Below are 15,891 nucleotides of genomic sequence, written 5' to 3'. Positions count from 1 at the left end.
ACCCTAAAACAATTGAACTTCAAATTAAAAATATTATTTTGATTCAATTATACTCACAGGCATTGATTGATTGCTATGTCCCGTACACTAAACCAGGCACCAAGAACAAGAATGATGAATGAGACAGAGACCATTCTTGCCTTTGCACAATTTTGTCTAGGTGAGCCATTACGACTCAGTATGAGAACAAATCTGATCAGCTCAGAAGAGGGCTATGATTCAGGAGCATAAATTTGGTTTTAAAATTTTTTCTGTGACCATAATACTCAGGTTAAAATCATAATGTTATTATAATTATAATTACAGTTAAAATAGTTCCTTCAGATTTAGTTGATTTTTTTTGTTATTGGTAAACAATTTATCGGATTCTCAAAATATATTATAATGTTTATAAATAGTAATCCTAAGAAGTAAAACTTTATTATAAATCCATCTCTTAATAAATTAACGTGGGTTGCTTATGAAGCCTTGGCTAAATTGACCCTTTTTTGGTATCAGGGGATTCGCACTTATTGCAGTGAACCATTGTAAAATTTCAAGTGGGGGGGTAAGATTTTCTTTTGAGAAGCATGAGAAGAGAAAGAGGGAGGTGGGCAAGGGCAAACTAGACCATTGGTAATTTCTTAGGCAGTTCAGGAAAAGAGAGCATATGGAATATTAAGACCTGGAAATTGAGTCCCTTAAAATTATTTATAACCGTGTACTCATTGGAAAGCCTCTGTAACCTGGTTTGAAGACCATTGCTTTAAAACATTGATAGTTCTTTTCCTCCAGTAAGCCTCCTCAACCAAATAAATATAACCAGAATGTGATGTGATCAGAGTTTAACTTTCTTGGCTATGTGTAGCTATTTGAATAAGATTGAAAATGCTCTCCAAGAAACATATCTTCTCTTCATTGGTATGATTCTTCTGCACTATTAAGATAAGGCCATGCACCTTTTGAATATAAAACAACAATTCATTAATAATATTTCTCAGATAATCTCATTATTTAAACATCTAGTTTCATGAAAATCTATACGGTTTTAAAAAAAAGAATAAGGAAGAATCCTTTGGATTGTGACAGTGTAAAAGCAAAAATAAGTTGATATTTAATATATTTAAAATTATTTGTCCGCTCAACTATTGTATGTACATCACACATACGTATTCTGGTTGTATCCTAAGTATAGCTCAATGCTAAGCAAAGTAAAAAACTCAGAAAATAACAGGGCAGAGACTACAGCAAGGTTACTGTTGGGGGAGGGGGAAAAGCAGCTCCTACAGAATAATAGGTTTTAAATTGGAGGTCTTTACTTAAAACCCTCAGGAAATAAAAAGGGTCAAAAAAAGAGAGAAAATTGCACAGGGGTTATATTACTTAAAAAGACAATTTCGTTTCTCTTTCAAAAATTGCTGTATTTTTTGGAAGATGCCTTTGACAATGGATGTCATCACTTAAGGACCATTGCTCAATAAAAGAGTGGTCAAGAATTCTGAGTTTTATGGCACTTAAATGTTTCTGCCAGTTTATGGAAATTGGTGCAGTTTTGACCAATTTGATTTAAGAAACCAAAAACTCAGAAATGTAAATTAAGAAATTAAATAAATTCTTTGTTTTTTTAAAAAAAAATATTTCTCAATCAGGAATATATGTTTTAAAAACATTGCTTTGAAAAATAGTCCAATTAAAACTTTATTGACTCCAACATCCTAAATGAAATTGTGTGATGGTTTAAAAAGAAAAGAGTCTATTGTCTTCAGTAGTAGGGGAGAAAAACAACATTGTAATCAGAGAAAGTCTCTTCATATTGTTTCATTTTTACACATTTGCTAACGAGAAATCTCTTAATATTGATGGCATATGCTAAAATCGTTGTCTGCACTACATTTTTCTAATGTCAATCAGAAAAGAATAATGTGTTTTAATTTCTTAGTTAAGTGTGAATTAAAAAAATATTACATTAATAAATGAGAACTCAAGTTTAGTCAACATGTTCCATTCGTGATAATTGTAATAAAGACATGGGATAAACAAGAGCTCATGCACTGTTTTCTAAACAAATATATAAATGGACCCTTGTTTCACAAATCTGTTATTTATGAATCACATGTCTGGTACATGGTATTCTCTCACTTCTTAATAAGTAATAAATTATTTTTCTATAGCCTATTTAGTCTATAGCTGTCATATATACATTAAAATGGGGTCACAAAATTCAGTAGACACTAAAGGCACAATTTCAAGTGAATACATGCTATAGGATTTTATAAAATGAAAACAAAGGATGGAGTAAGGGGAGAGAAGTCAGAATGACAATCATAAACTTATGACTAACATCCCCCATGCTTTAACCAGTTTCACAGTGCTTAGTACTTGTAAAAGTAAAAATTAAGTAAATTAAAAAAGTAAGTAAAAAGTAAAAATACTTAGACAAAATTGTATTGGGTGAAAGATAAATGCAAGATCTATAGAAGACAAAAGGCTGAGTCTGAGAAAAAAAGTAGAGGATATGCAGGAAGAATTAGGCAAAGGCCACTTATGAAGCACAAAGACAACAACAGAGAATGTGATAGCTACTTCTAGTAACTATCAAAGTAGGAAAAAAGTTAATTCAAACTGTTTTTGTCTGTGTTTCACTAGAGCTTATTATTTAGGAGAGGGCGTATGTCTCACACAGCAATTTTGGTGGTTGCTTATTCCAAATGGGAATAATAGCTGAAATTTGGGGGGAGATAGTATGAATTAGGCACTGAGATTATTATTTTACACACATCATCTCATTTAATCCTCACAACAATGCTATGAGATGGATAGTATTATTATCCTCATTTTTTGCCATGTAGAGATGTTACTTAACTTGGTACTTGGTAAAGCCATGTAGCTAGTTTAACTGTGTAAGACAAGATTTCAGACTCATTTTTTTTTAATCCAAAGCTCTTAAACCTCTATGTTAAAGAAACTGCAAGATTAGTGAAATTCAAATATGCCATTGAAATCCAAGTTGAAATTTTATTTACTAATAATCACGAATTGATTCAATTAAAGTACAAACTCCTAATGAAATAGTTCAATGTGTATGGTGTGAGCAGAAGAATATTTCATAATTTTTTTCCACATTTATTTTCCCTAATGAAGACATTTAGCTAGGATTTTAGTCTTGACAAATGTCATATGAGCATATAAATATCTAAACACATGTCTACATATGCTTTCAAATAAATGTGTATAAATATCTAAACATACATTTAGATAAATACATGTAGATAAATCTATGTAGAGACACACTTACAGATAAATACAAACACACACACACACACACATATATATAAAAGGTTTTACATCTTTTATATTTGTCAGTCTCTAAATCAAAGAAGAGATTTAATGCAAACCAAGTTTTAAAACTCCAACTTAATTTTGAGGAAAATCATCAAAATTATTTAAAATTTTTGGATAAATAAACAAAAGGGAAAGATTCCTTGTTTTATTAGACATTAAAATGTTTTAAAGCTTGGATAATGAAAACAATATGATGAGACAGATCAATAGAAGAAAATGGTAAGGCAGCAGTCACTGGTGTGCTATACTATATGATAAAGAAAATACCATATACGATGGAAAAGATCTAGATTACTTTTCTTCCCAGATTTATTGAAGTATAGTAGACAATTAGTTGCTTGTATTTACATTGTACAATTCAATGATTTTTTTCAATTATAATTGGCATACGATAATATAGTAGTTTCAGTTGTACACCATAGTGATTAGAGCTCAACTGATCACCCTACTAAATCTAGTACCCCCTTCACACTTCATATTTTTTACGACATTGTTGACTATTTTCCTTATGCTACATTTTATATTTCCATGACTATTTTGTATCTATCCATTTGTACTTCTTCATCTCTTTGCCCTATTTCACTATCCTCCTCAATCTTTCTCATGGTCTAGTAGCTCTCAAAATATTCTCTGTATCTATGAATTTGTTTCCATTTTGTTGTTGTTGTTGTTGTTTATTTTGTTCTTTAGATTCCACATGTATGTGAAATCATGTGGTATTTGTCTTTCTCTATCTGACTTACTTCATTCAGGGCAATACCCTCTAGGTCCGTGAGTCTCTTGTAGGCCGCATGTGTAGGGGTTTTGTTTTCTTATCCATTCAGTTTCCTTTCTTTTGTTTGGAACACTTAATTGTTTTCCATTTGAGGTACTTATTGATAAATACGTAGTTACTACAATTGTTTATTTATGTTTTTAATACATTTTTTCTTCTTAAAGAAGTCCCTCCAACATTTCTTGTAATGCTAGCTTGGCGTTGATGAATTCCTTTAGCTTATTTTTGTCTGGGAAGCTTTTTATCTGTCCTTCAACTCTAAATGATAGCTTTTTTTTTTTTTGAGAAATTGGCTGTCAGTCTTATGAGAGCACTCTTGTAGTAATGAATTGCTTTTCTCTTGTTGCTTTGAAGATTCTCTTTTTATATTTAATCTCTGGCATTTTAATTATGATGTGTCTTGGTGTGGGCCTCTTTGGGTTCATTTTGGGGAGAGGGGACTCTCTGAGCTTCTTGGGGTTGTATGTCTATTTCCTTCACCAGGTTAAGGAAGTTTCCCATCATTATTTCTTCAACTATATATTCAACTTCTTGTTCTCCCTCTTTAGGTACCACTATGACACAGATGTTTTTACACTTAATTTTGTCCCATTGGTTCCTTAAATCATTATTATATTCTTGATTACTTTTTTTTTTTTTTTGGTCATTCTGATTGGGTATCCTTGGCTTTCCCATCCTCTATATCTGTGGTTCAATCCTCTTCTTCCTCCACTCTGTTGATTCTTTCTCATATACTCATCTCAGATAATGTATTCTTCATTTCTGACTGGTTCCCTTTTATAATTTCCATTTTTTATGATTTTATCTCTTTAAGTTTTCATTGAGTTCATCTACACTTCCCTTAATTTCACTGAGCATCTTTACAACCACTGTTTTGAACTCTGCATCTGTTAGATTGCTTGTCTCTATTTTTCCTTGATCTCTGTTCTGTTCTTTCATATGGTTTCTGCTTCTTTGTCTTCCTATTTTGGCTGCCTATCTGTTTATATGCACTAATCAGAGCTCCTAAGTCTCCCATTTTTATTAGCGTGGATTTCTGTAGTAGGTGCCCAGAAGCACAGTCCTGAGAGAGTTTCAGATTCAGGTTAGATTTAGCCCCAGCCTGTGCACCTCCAAGGCCTCCTATTTAAGATTCAGCAAGCAATCCACAGATGCTGTGCTTATAGTTGCCTCAAGAAGCCACATCAGAAACCAAAGTCAGCTGCCACCAGTGTGTTTTGGCACTGCTCAGAAAGTGGCACAGGAGTTCCTGAGGACACTACTGAATATGGCTTAAGAAGGGCTGTGAGTTGGGGATGCAAAGTTTCAGGGAGTCCTCTGGGCAGAGCAACCTCAGTTTTCTAGTTTGATGACATCTCAGCTCTGGTAGCACTGGGTCAGCACACTGGGAGAGTAGAGGGCTCAACAGAAGAACAACAGATACTGCCAGCACTTCTGCCCAGGTGAAAGACTCGCATCAAGCTCTCACTCCGACACTTCAATGACCCGCTGTAAGTTACTGGTGCCCCACGAGCAGCAGACCTAGTGCTGGTGCTCAGGGCAAGCAGGTCCATCATCCTGCAAGTTCAGTTGCAGACACGGCCCCCACTAAGAGATGTCTGCAGCTCCTGGCTGCTGCTGCCACAGCCTCTGTCCCACTCAGCTTCTCGGGAAGGAGAAGCCTCATGTCTTTACCCCCTCCTACTTCCAATCATTGAGGGGCGATTTCTTATGTCTCTCCCTAGTTGTAGGGCTTCTGTACCTCTAGACCCCTGGGCAACTCTACTTGCTATTGGCTCCGTGTTTCCTCAACTTTGATGTGGTCGAAAGAGACGATGAACAAAATTTCTATCATCTATGCCATTTTGCCCCGACCTCTAGATTATTTATTAAATAATAGAGAGAAAATAGAATACTTGTGGAAAAATAAAGTTAATTAAACTTGCATTTGTAAAGATATAGAAAGGTTAGAAAATTCAGAAAATACTAACACAACAGCTCTGAAATATGGTCAAAACTTTAATAATCGCAAAGTTGATTAAAATTTTAAGCAAGATTATAACTTCGTTTTTTTGTAATTGAATTCCCGTTTGTGCACTTAATCTAGTATTCTGCATAAATCTTGGACTCATTAAACAATGTTGTTAATATAAGAATTAAGGAGTAGTTATTAAGAAAATTATATAATCTTTTTGACAAAATAGTCTTTAAAATTACACATATTTTAAATAATTACATATAAAACTAATAACTATATATAACTAAATATATGTGCTATATATTTAAAAATTATACACACACGCACACATATTCCTTTTGCCCTCATTCCTTCTGATATTTTATTAGAGAAGGAGGCTACTTCTGTTTTCTTAGAGGAGAGGCTGCTCAAGTTTAAAATTGGGAGTTGTTAATAATGTTGAATGTATGGCTAACTTCGGCTAAGCACTTTGCAAGGTCTAGAACTGTGACTGTGTCTGTCATCTCTGCTACACACAGATACAAACAAAACAGAGGGCAAAGAATGCAGGCACTGGATTTTCATCTTACAAGTCGGGTACAAGTCTTTAAAATACCATTGAGAGATCTTTTATTACTGTGGGTTCTGTTGAGTTTGTTGCCCTCCACAGAAATGCCTGTAGAGACGTATTTGTTCTCCCTTACTGAAATACAGTTTTTGAAAGTGATTGCAATGGGAAATACATGTTTCCTCGATTTACTGAATTAGTTTGCCTGAAATTCATTTTGCCTAAGTCTTTATTCCTCTTTTCTGCCTTGAAGTAACTTTTTTTCCTTAATGGGGCTAGTAATTTTGATTATGGTTTCTGAATATGAAGAGGATGTTTTATAAAAGTATGTCTCTTTAACCCCATTTACCATCTTAATAGTTTTATTTTCTGCTTTTTGGCATAAAAATAAAATTTTGACAATTTTATTTTTCTTCGATTTGAAAGTTATCAAACATGGAAAATATTAAAGAATTGTATAGTGAACACCCATATATTCATAATCGAATGTATTCTAGATTTCAAAATTATTAATGTGATGCTTTTCTTGTTATTGACATATTTTATATCATGCCTTCCCAACTTAGCTGGCATGGTTCTGCAAGAAAGAGCATTCCTTCATCAGCTTTAACTATCTGGTTACCCCAAAAGAGTTTCTACCAGAAAAGGAAGTTAAATGCATGATTCTTTCCCTTAACTTACCACATTTTAGAGTAAGGCGTTGATGTTAAAATCATTTAAGCATTATTATAGGTTCATAGATTTTTATATATTAAATTGTATAAATCAATTACAGTTATTATTCTTTTTAGTGCTAGAATTGTTCACCTTTGGGCAGTAGTAACCCAACAATTTTCTTTTGGCATGATTATCTGTTTCTCATGGGGTGGCAGGCATGATTTGCTGATAAAGGCTATAGTCACGGGAAGTAGGAAATTGGGCATGTAGTGAAGGCTTAAAGGTGAAATGATATCAAACATAGTCACATTTACCAAACAGATGGCAAGGAGAGAAAGCTGAGATTAAATCAGAAGGGAAATATGCAGCTTTGTTTTGACACTATACTTTCTTTTTTAGATGCCAACTATGATTTTTAATGGATACATATAATTATTTTATTAGGTATTTGAAAAAAGTTGGGAAGAGCTTCCTTGAGCTCCATTCTTTCATTCGTATTTCTATCTGGATTAAAAGAAGAAGCATAAGCAATCTTACAAGCTTTTTGGTTTTTCAAAGTAAAATGTTTTACAATGGAAAAATATCAAGACAATGTTAACTATTTTCCAATAAATTCCAAAGTATTTTCAGAATTTATTGTCAAATGAGTGCTAATGAAAATTTTAACTACAACTTTTTGTTTCTCACTAAAAATGTTATTTATGTTTTGTTTCAATCCCTCTACAAGAGTGATTAATTTTCATTACTTGGGCAGTAGGAAATCAAACTATCTGGGACATTTGATCTATCAGTATTAATAGAGTGGATGTATTCAGTGTAGAGAAATGTAACTCTTCTGCACAACTTAATCAGTAAAACTAAAAACAAACTGAATTCTAATTATCTGAAAACTAAATGCTAAAGTATTTCAAACTTTAGAAAAATATGAAATTGGGAATGTTTAATGTACATTAAATTTCCTTTATTTGTGTATATTCTTTTATCAAGCATAGGAGATGCTATTGCTATTATGATAACCTGCTACAACAAATAATAGCAATTTTCCAACTCACCAATGTAAGATTAGGATGAAGGAAATCTAAAAAAGAAAGCCCCAGAGGTGTAATTATGGAAGAATTTTGTCCCTTACAGCATTGATCATCAGTGGATTATTATCTCCCCAGTGAAGTTTCAGGAGATGTATGTTTGAGCCTTGGAAGAGGCGGCTTGCATTCATTATTAACAGCAATAGCAATAAAAAAAAGGTGTCAACACATTGTATCACCACATTCTGTTCCTAACATTTATAAATACAGTCTCTAAACTGCAAATAATTTACCTGCATTAAATAAAACTAAACCAAACAAATAAAAGCAAAAAAATTATATTTTATTTTTTGCCTTTTAAAATTCTCCCTACTTTTAAAAAATATGAGTGTGTAAAAGGATTGATTGAATAAGATACCTTAAGATATATTCATGTAATTAATATCCTTCTTTTGCCAGAAACAAGAAAAGGAGAATGGAGAAAAAGGTAAAGAAAAAGAGGAGACAACAACCTGCCAAAGGTCAAGCAGAGGGGGCTGCATTGTATTACTTAATTCAATAACACTACAATGAAGTTAGTCATTACTTTTTTATTATAGCATATTGGTGCTTCCAAGAACACTAACAGTGAGAAATAAATGAATATGGCTTCGAATGCTGCAGATGACAGTGGGAGGCCAGGTTTAATTCACCCTTATGAAGTCTTCTTGAATTGTGTCACTTGTAGAATTTGTACTTGACTTTTGGAAACGAAATGTTTTTGCCACTGAGAACTAATTAAGAAATCTGGCCCTCTGCGACTGAGCTCATTTTGTTCAGGTTGACTGCATGTTCAAGTTTGACTCAAGATGCTCATCTAATGTATACTGTGACCAACTATTTCAGTTGAATTAAGATAATTGCCTAGTTCAACACTGTCCTGATATATTCCAGAAAAATGGCATTCAAAGCCTTTAACTGAGACTGATCCCAAATTACCACTTCAGGTTTTTAAAAGCTTGAAGTGCAAAAGTTACAGTTGTGTTTTGGAATGAACCCAAAGTAATCCCAGGTTAGTATTAGCAAACAAAAAAAAGTATGTACCTTGAGCAGGTAACAATATGGATGAATCTCACAGACATTAAGTTAAGTGAAAGAAGACAGACACAAACAGTAGGTATTTATAATTTTGTTTATATGAAGTTAAAGAACAGACAAATTTAGGACCTTTGGTCAAGGTGGCAGAGTAGGTAAGCGATCTACTTACCTCCTCTCACAACCACGTCAAAATTACAACTAAGCTACAGAACAACCATCACTGAGAATCGCCTAAGTCTAGCTGAACTGAAGTCCTATAACTAATGATATGCAATGAAAGCCATCTTGAGACTGGTAGGAGGGTGGAGACATGGAACAGGCCAGTCCCTATACCCACATGTGGCAGTTAAAAACCAGGAGGGATATCTCTACTGCAGAAGTCCCCCCTGAGGAGTGAGGGGCCCCAGACCCATACCAGGATCCCCAGCCCAAGGGTCCAGTGCTGGGAAGAGAAGTCTCTATAACTTCTAGCTGTAAAACACGGCGGAGATTATGGCTGAGTAAGAGAGAGGGTGGCAGAAGTCCCAAGAATTCCTCTTAAAGGGTGCACACACAGACTTACTCATTGATGGACTCACTTGCTGTGAGCTCCAGCACTGGGGCAGCACCAAGGACATATAGGGAGAAGCTGAATTGTCTGGCTTCAGGGCAAGGGCAGGAGGGGCAGCTTTTTCCCGGACAGAAGTGCTGACAGAAGCCATTGTTTCTTTGTTGAGCCCTCGTCCCACTATAGCTGGGTTTCCATTAACCTGGATAACACCATTCTCTCAGCCCTTATGTTCTCTGAGAACTTGAGTTCTTGATGATGTTGTCAGGGTGCTTAATTGAACAACTTTGGGACTATACAACCTTGAATCTTCTTGTTATGTGAAATAATAAATTCATTAGCTATTTTAGACAAATGTAATCTATGTTGATAGAATCTGGAATGGGAAATGAGTACTGACAAAGGAAGGACATGAGGGAAATGTCTAGCGTGATAGAAATTTATATATTGATCAAGAATGATGACTTGGGGTATATGTCTATAAAAATTCATTGAACTATACACTTAATATATTTTACTATATGAAAGTTATACCTCAATGAAAACTGAAAGAATTCATCACAAGTATTTAATTCACTTTAAATTGATTTAAAAATTTAAAAGTCCAGGTTTTGGTGATGAACACTCCAAATACTTTCATCCTCACGGTGCTGGCATTTGACCATTATAAACTCATATAAGATATGAGCTCTAGATTCTGGAGCTTGCTTTCTCTTCTGTACAAAATCAGTAAGGCATCAAGGCCTAGGATATGTGAGCAAATACAGTACACTCAAGTTCCTACGTCTTATTGCGTCAGATGTGCTTCGAGCAGAGAGTAGAGGAGTTTGGTCTTCTATGAGGGCCAGGACCACCAGCCAGGCCTCAGGAATTCATTCATGAAATAAATATGTATTGGGTGCTTTCTGTGAACCAGAGGCTATTAGAGGCGCAAGAGATACCTGAGTGAACAGCTAACACAAGGCCCTGCTACCGTAGACCTTACAGTAAAGATTAGGGATGAGAAGGAGATAAGCAGCTTGAACGTAATAACACAAAATACTCTCAGATAATGGTAAGTGCTAGAAAAGAAGGTCCGTTTTAGATGAGGTGGTCAGAGAAGGCCTCTCTGCAGATGTAGCAATTGATTAGTGACCTGAATGACGAGACAGAGCCAGCCGTGCCATAGAGGGAGACTCTGAACCAGGTAGAGAGAGTAGCAAGTCAAAGCCCCGGAGGAGAGAAAAAGTTTAACATGTTTGAAAAATACAAAGGCAGTCAGGGGAATCGCGGGGAAATTGTACACGCAAAAATAATAGTTTTAGAAGCCATTTTAAAGAGTATAAATTTAGCTCTAAATAGAATGGCAAACCATTGGAGGGTTTCAGGGAAAGGCTAGTACAGATGGAAGAAGTTCAATCTGAGACCTAGTTGGAGGTAGAATTAATCCAATATATATGGATTTAATGATAGAGAAAAGAGAAAAGGAGGAATGAAAAATAACTGCTTTGTTTTAGGCTAGAGCACCTGATTGTGATGGTACTGATGCTGTGGTTTACCAAGACGGAGGCAATTTGGAGATTAACAAATTTAAGGAAAACATACGTTCGTTTGGGATGGACTGAGTTTGTGCTATATGTGAGCCATCTCACGAACGCACATGCTTGACTTCAACGAATGAAATAGTATGACTTGAAGAAGCTCAAAATCATCATCCAGGTGGGAAAACAACATCAAGTTTATGCCTGAAAATGGTGAGCCAGTTGTATTTTCTTTGAATAATGAGGACAGAATTTTGAAAATCTGGGATATTTTCAATTCATCCTGCTTTTTTTTCTGAATTCCTAAAACAGTAACATACCAGAAGGAGCGATATAAAAGAGTATGTACTCATCCATGCCATTGTTTTACCATGTGGCAAGACATATTCAATTTTTTGGATGATTGCTGAGTGAAAAATTTTGGAATTTTTTAAAACCTAGAACTAGTAATAGTGCCATAAGACAGCACTCTAATACACTGTTTGTAGAAATGTCTTTCAACTGGTACTACAGTTTGAATTAAATTAAAATTGCCATGTGTTCGCCCTTTGACAAAATATAATCACTTCTATTAATTTGTCCAAAAAATATTTACACAAGTGCATAAATACATGTTAAAATACATTGATTTAGAAACAATTTTATGCTACGAGAAGATTGAGTAAGTAACTTATGGTTTCTTACAGATAATGGAGTAGTATACAGCCCTTAAAAATAAGAAAGATTTATATATATTGACATAAAAATATATAAAGCATGTAGGTAAGTGAAAATACAAGTTATAGCAAATATAGTCTAATTTCATTTTGAATGAAAAAAAACAATAGAGAAAAAATCAAATCGTGGTAATTTTTTTCTATGACTAGGATATTTCCATGATGTTTAGATTTTTGCAGTAACCACATATTACTTTTATAATAGACAAGAACCACAAAAATGTTTTTAAAATCTATCTAATGCAGAATTCATATGCTGAAGAAAAAAGTCACAAGATCCAATGTAGTTTTGAAGGGTCTGTGGCTTCTGCCAAAAAAAAAAATAAGATTTTAAGTATAAGCTTGAAGCTAGACATAGAAAAGATATAGACGAGATCTATGCTTAACATCTGAGCGTCCTCGCTTTTTCCTCTATCTAATGTAATTTCTCTTGACTAGACTGTTGTTTTAGCTGAAATGTCACAGGGGTCAGAGTTTTTCTCAAGTGTTCAATGGCTTTGGGAAGGTGACCACTAAGTGTTCTGTTTTTAATAATTTAAACAAAATTATAAAGATAAGACAGAAAAAGGTTATGTAACTTCACATGAAGGACTCATATTATTAAAATTATTTTGAAGGAAAGAATGTGTTGTAGAAATGTCAATTTATACATGACTTCTCCCAAAGTTAATTTATATATCTCATGCAATTCCCATTAGAATCTCAAAAGAGCTTTTTTAAACTAAATTTCTTTTGGAAGAGCAGATGTCTGAGAATATTAGAATTAATTATGAAAAAGTAGGATAGAGAAGGAGGACCTGCTTTTCTAGATATTAAAAAATACTACAAAGCCATTATTTTCTTGGTTTGGAAATAGAAAAAAAAGTAGGTCACTGGGATTGAATAAAGTGAAGAAATAAGTGCCAATATACTTGACATATATTTAATCTCAATGTGAAAAATGTGTTATAAGTTAATAAATAGTGCTATCATAAGTGACTACTCATATGAAAAAAATAAAGGTGGATCCCTTTATTTAGGTGAATTAAAGGTGAATTAAAGACTTAAATGTAAAGCATAAAACAGTAACGAGTTTGAAGAAAATTAATATATTGTTCACTGAGTGTTGGAGAGCTATATAACAAAAGCAGGAAATTCGTGAACTATAAAAGATATTTAACTTCATAAAATTAGAATGTACTTTCTTTGCAAAAAAAATATTCGAAAGCATATAAAAGATAATCTGTTAAAAATTAATTATTTTTAAAACTGACCAATTCCAATTTTTTTAAAAAAGGCAAAGGATATAAAGAGACAATTCAAACAGGAGTTGATCCAAATGGTTAATAAGTTTATAAAAAATGCTTAACATTCAACCTAAAGAACCAATAAGCTATTACTTGGCTAATATTCAAGAGTGATAACAAGAACTTCTTAAAAAATATATTGTAATAAGTTAGCCTCATAAACTTCAGTAGATATGTAAGGCGTAGTGTTAGTGAAAAATAATAAGGTAAATAAATGATAAGAATGATAAGACTGGCCTGTATGATATACCATAAATATATATGCATATGTGGAAAAGTGATATGTTGAAAGGATGGTCACCAAAATATTAATTGTGGTTATCTCCAAATATTAGGATTTCAGGTAAGCTTAGCATGTTTCTTAAACTTTTAAATATTTTTTTCAATTTGTGTAATGCCAAATTACAGTTAAATTCATGACAAAATAAATTCTTATGAAACTCAAAAACCATTCAAATATGCACTTCTTTCAAAATTTCCTTCCCTAATTTTACATCTAATTCAAATTTGGTTGGTTTGGTTTTATTTTTATGGGGGTGGGGAGCATGAAGGGGGAATAGAAATGAGAAAATGTGCTCACTAAGGAACAAGGGTGATTGGATATCCCTGAATGAGATTCAGATAAGATGACATAATACAGCACTAAAAGTTTCCATTTCATCCCTCTCATTCCTATTTTAGTAACCTTTGACATTTGGAGAAACAAAAGCCTGTAGTCATTTTTGCTCTTCTCTCTCTCCAAGGTCTTATACAACGATTGTCAAAAAATATTTATACCATTGATAGCAATAACCACCTCTAACCTGCCTTCTATGTTCTCACTTTCAGTCCTAAAAGCGACAACGGAATTCAGGGACGAGTGAGTCTTCTTTTTGACATTTTACTTAAGATCCATCCTTCTTGTATTTCAGATTTCTGAGCGTCCCCCTCCCCACAACCCCAGTGTCATTCCAAGCTGAAATCTGGTCTGACACCATCTACCCGGCTTGCTTCTAAAGACTAGTTGTAATTAGGCGCAACGTGGGCTACAATGTAAGCCTGTGTTACTAATAACAAGTGGGATGTGAAGGACTGAGAGACAAGAAGTGCCCTTTATTCCCATTTACGTTACCGGAAAAATAGACATACAGAGAACCAGTGCCACGTTAAGTTTTTTAAGGCAATAAAAGTGTTTTGAATTCCTAGACATCCTACGAATTTCAGTTTCATAAAATGTGCCATCTATTTTCTTTCTTTTCCCTCAAGTCTTTTAGCATCACACATTTAGCCTGGCTCTTCCCCTTGTCTGGAGGCCAGGGAGGGTTCCCAGCATATGCTTATGCAAGAAGAGGGATGTTTGCCTTCTTTCCAACCTTGCCCCCGCACTCTCTTCATGCAAAGCCGAGAAGCAGAAACACTATGCAAATCCTCCAGAACCTCCTGTGTGCAAATTCCAAAGTAGTTTTGAGTTTTGAAGAGTGCCGAAAGTACATAGAGAACCAGAAAACATACCCCCTTTCTAGTCAACTGTTCCCAAGGGCAAATCCCTCTGGTCTTCATAGATACCTTTCACCATGCCCAGAATGCAGCCCATTGGTTCCTTTCTGTATTGCTGTACAAAAAAAGAAGCTCAGGCATACCACAGCCAAGACTGTGCTCAGTCATAGAGTTGAAGAGCACCTGGTGATCTAGGAGGCTGTTGGAATTTGTCTTAGTTTAGTTCATATTTATTGTGTGTTCACTGCATGCAAGGATCTCGACTGGAAATAGATGAGTAAACCAAAGTCCCTGACCAGGATGGTGTGATTTTCTATCGGTAAAGTCAGATAAATAGTAAAATAATAAGACATGATATTTACTACAGTCAAGGCACAATCAGGTTTGATGGGGTATAGAAAAGGAATGATTTAGTTATTTTTCCTGGACAGGAAGTTAAGAAAAAGAAATAGAGAACTTTAGAGAGAGGTAACATTTGAACCAGGTTTAAAATATAGGAATTTTCAAAACAGAGAAGTGGAGCTCAAATGGGTCTGTCTAGGCAGCAAGAACATGACATACAGAAAGATAAGCAACTTGCCAGGGCATGGTATGGCCCAGTGGTGAGTAGTTCTGTGTCACAAAGCTGTAGGACAAACAGGGGAAGAGCCTGAAATTATAAATAGCTCAAGATTGTGAGCAGTCTCCTCACCCTGTTAAAGAGCTATGATGGGCTTTTTAGGAAGAAATAGACATAAGCAGACTTTTAGAAATAAAAGAATGGCTACAAAGGGAGAGACTCAATTAGAATGACAATTGTAGAGCGGTGCCTGTTGGAGTCAGAGAAAATGGTCTAGGAAATAGCAGAATTCTAGGTGGAAATGATGAAAGCCTGAATCAACCCTGGATGAAGATGATGAGACAGGTAGGGAAAATATTTGTAGATAGACTTGGTTTAACCTGGCATTTGACTAAGGGTAAAAAAGGGGTGGAAGCAGAAAGCAGCTT

The sequence above is a fragment of the Pteropus alecto genome, unplaced genomic scaffold (genome assembly GCF_000325575.1).
Source record: "Pteropus alecto unplaced genomic scaffold, ASM32557v1 scaffold3, whole genome shotgun sequence".
Classification (NCBI taxonomy): domain Eukaryota; kingdom Metazoa; phylum Chordata; class Mammalia; order Chiroptera; family Pteropodidae; genus Pteropus; species Pteropus alecto.
Note: the sequence above shows the minus strand (reverse complement) of the source record.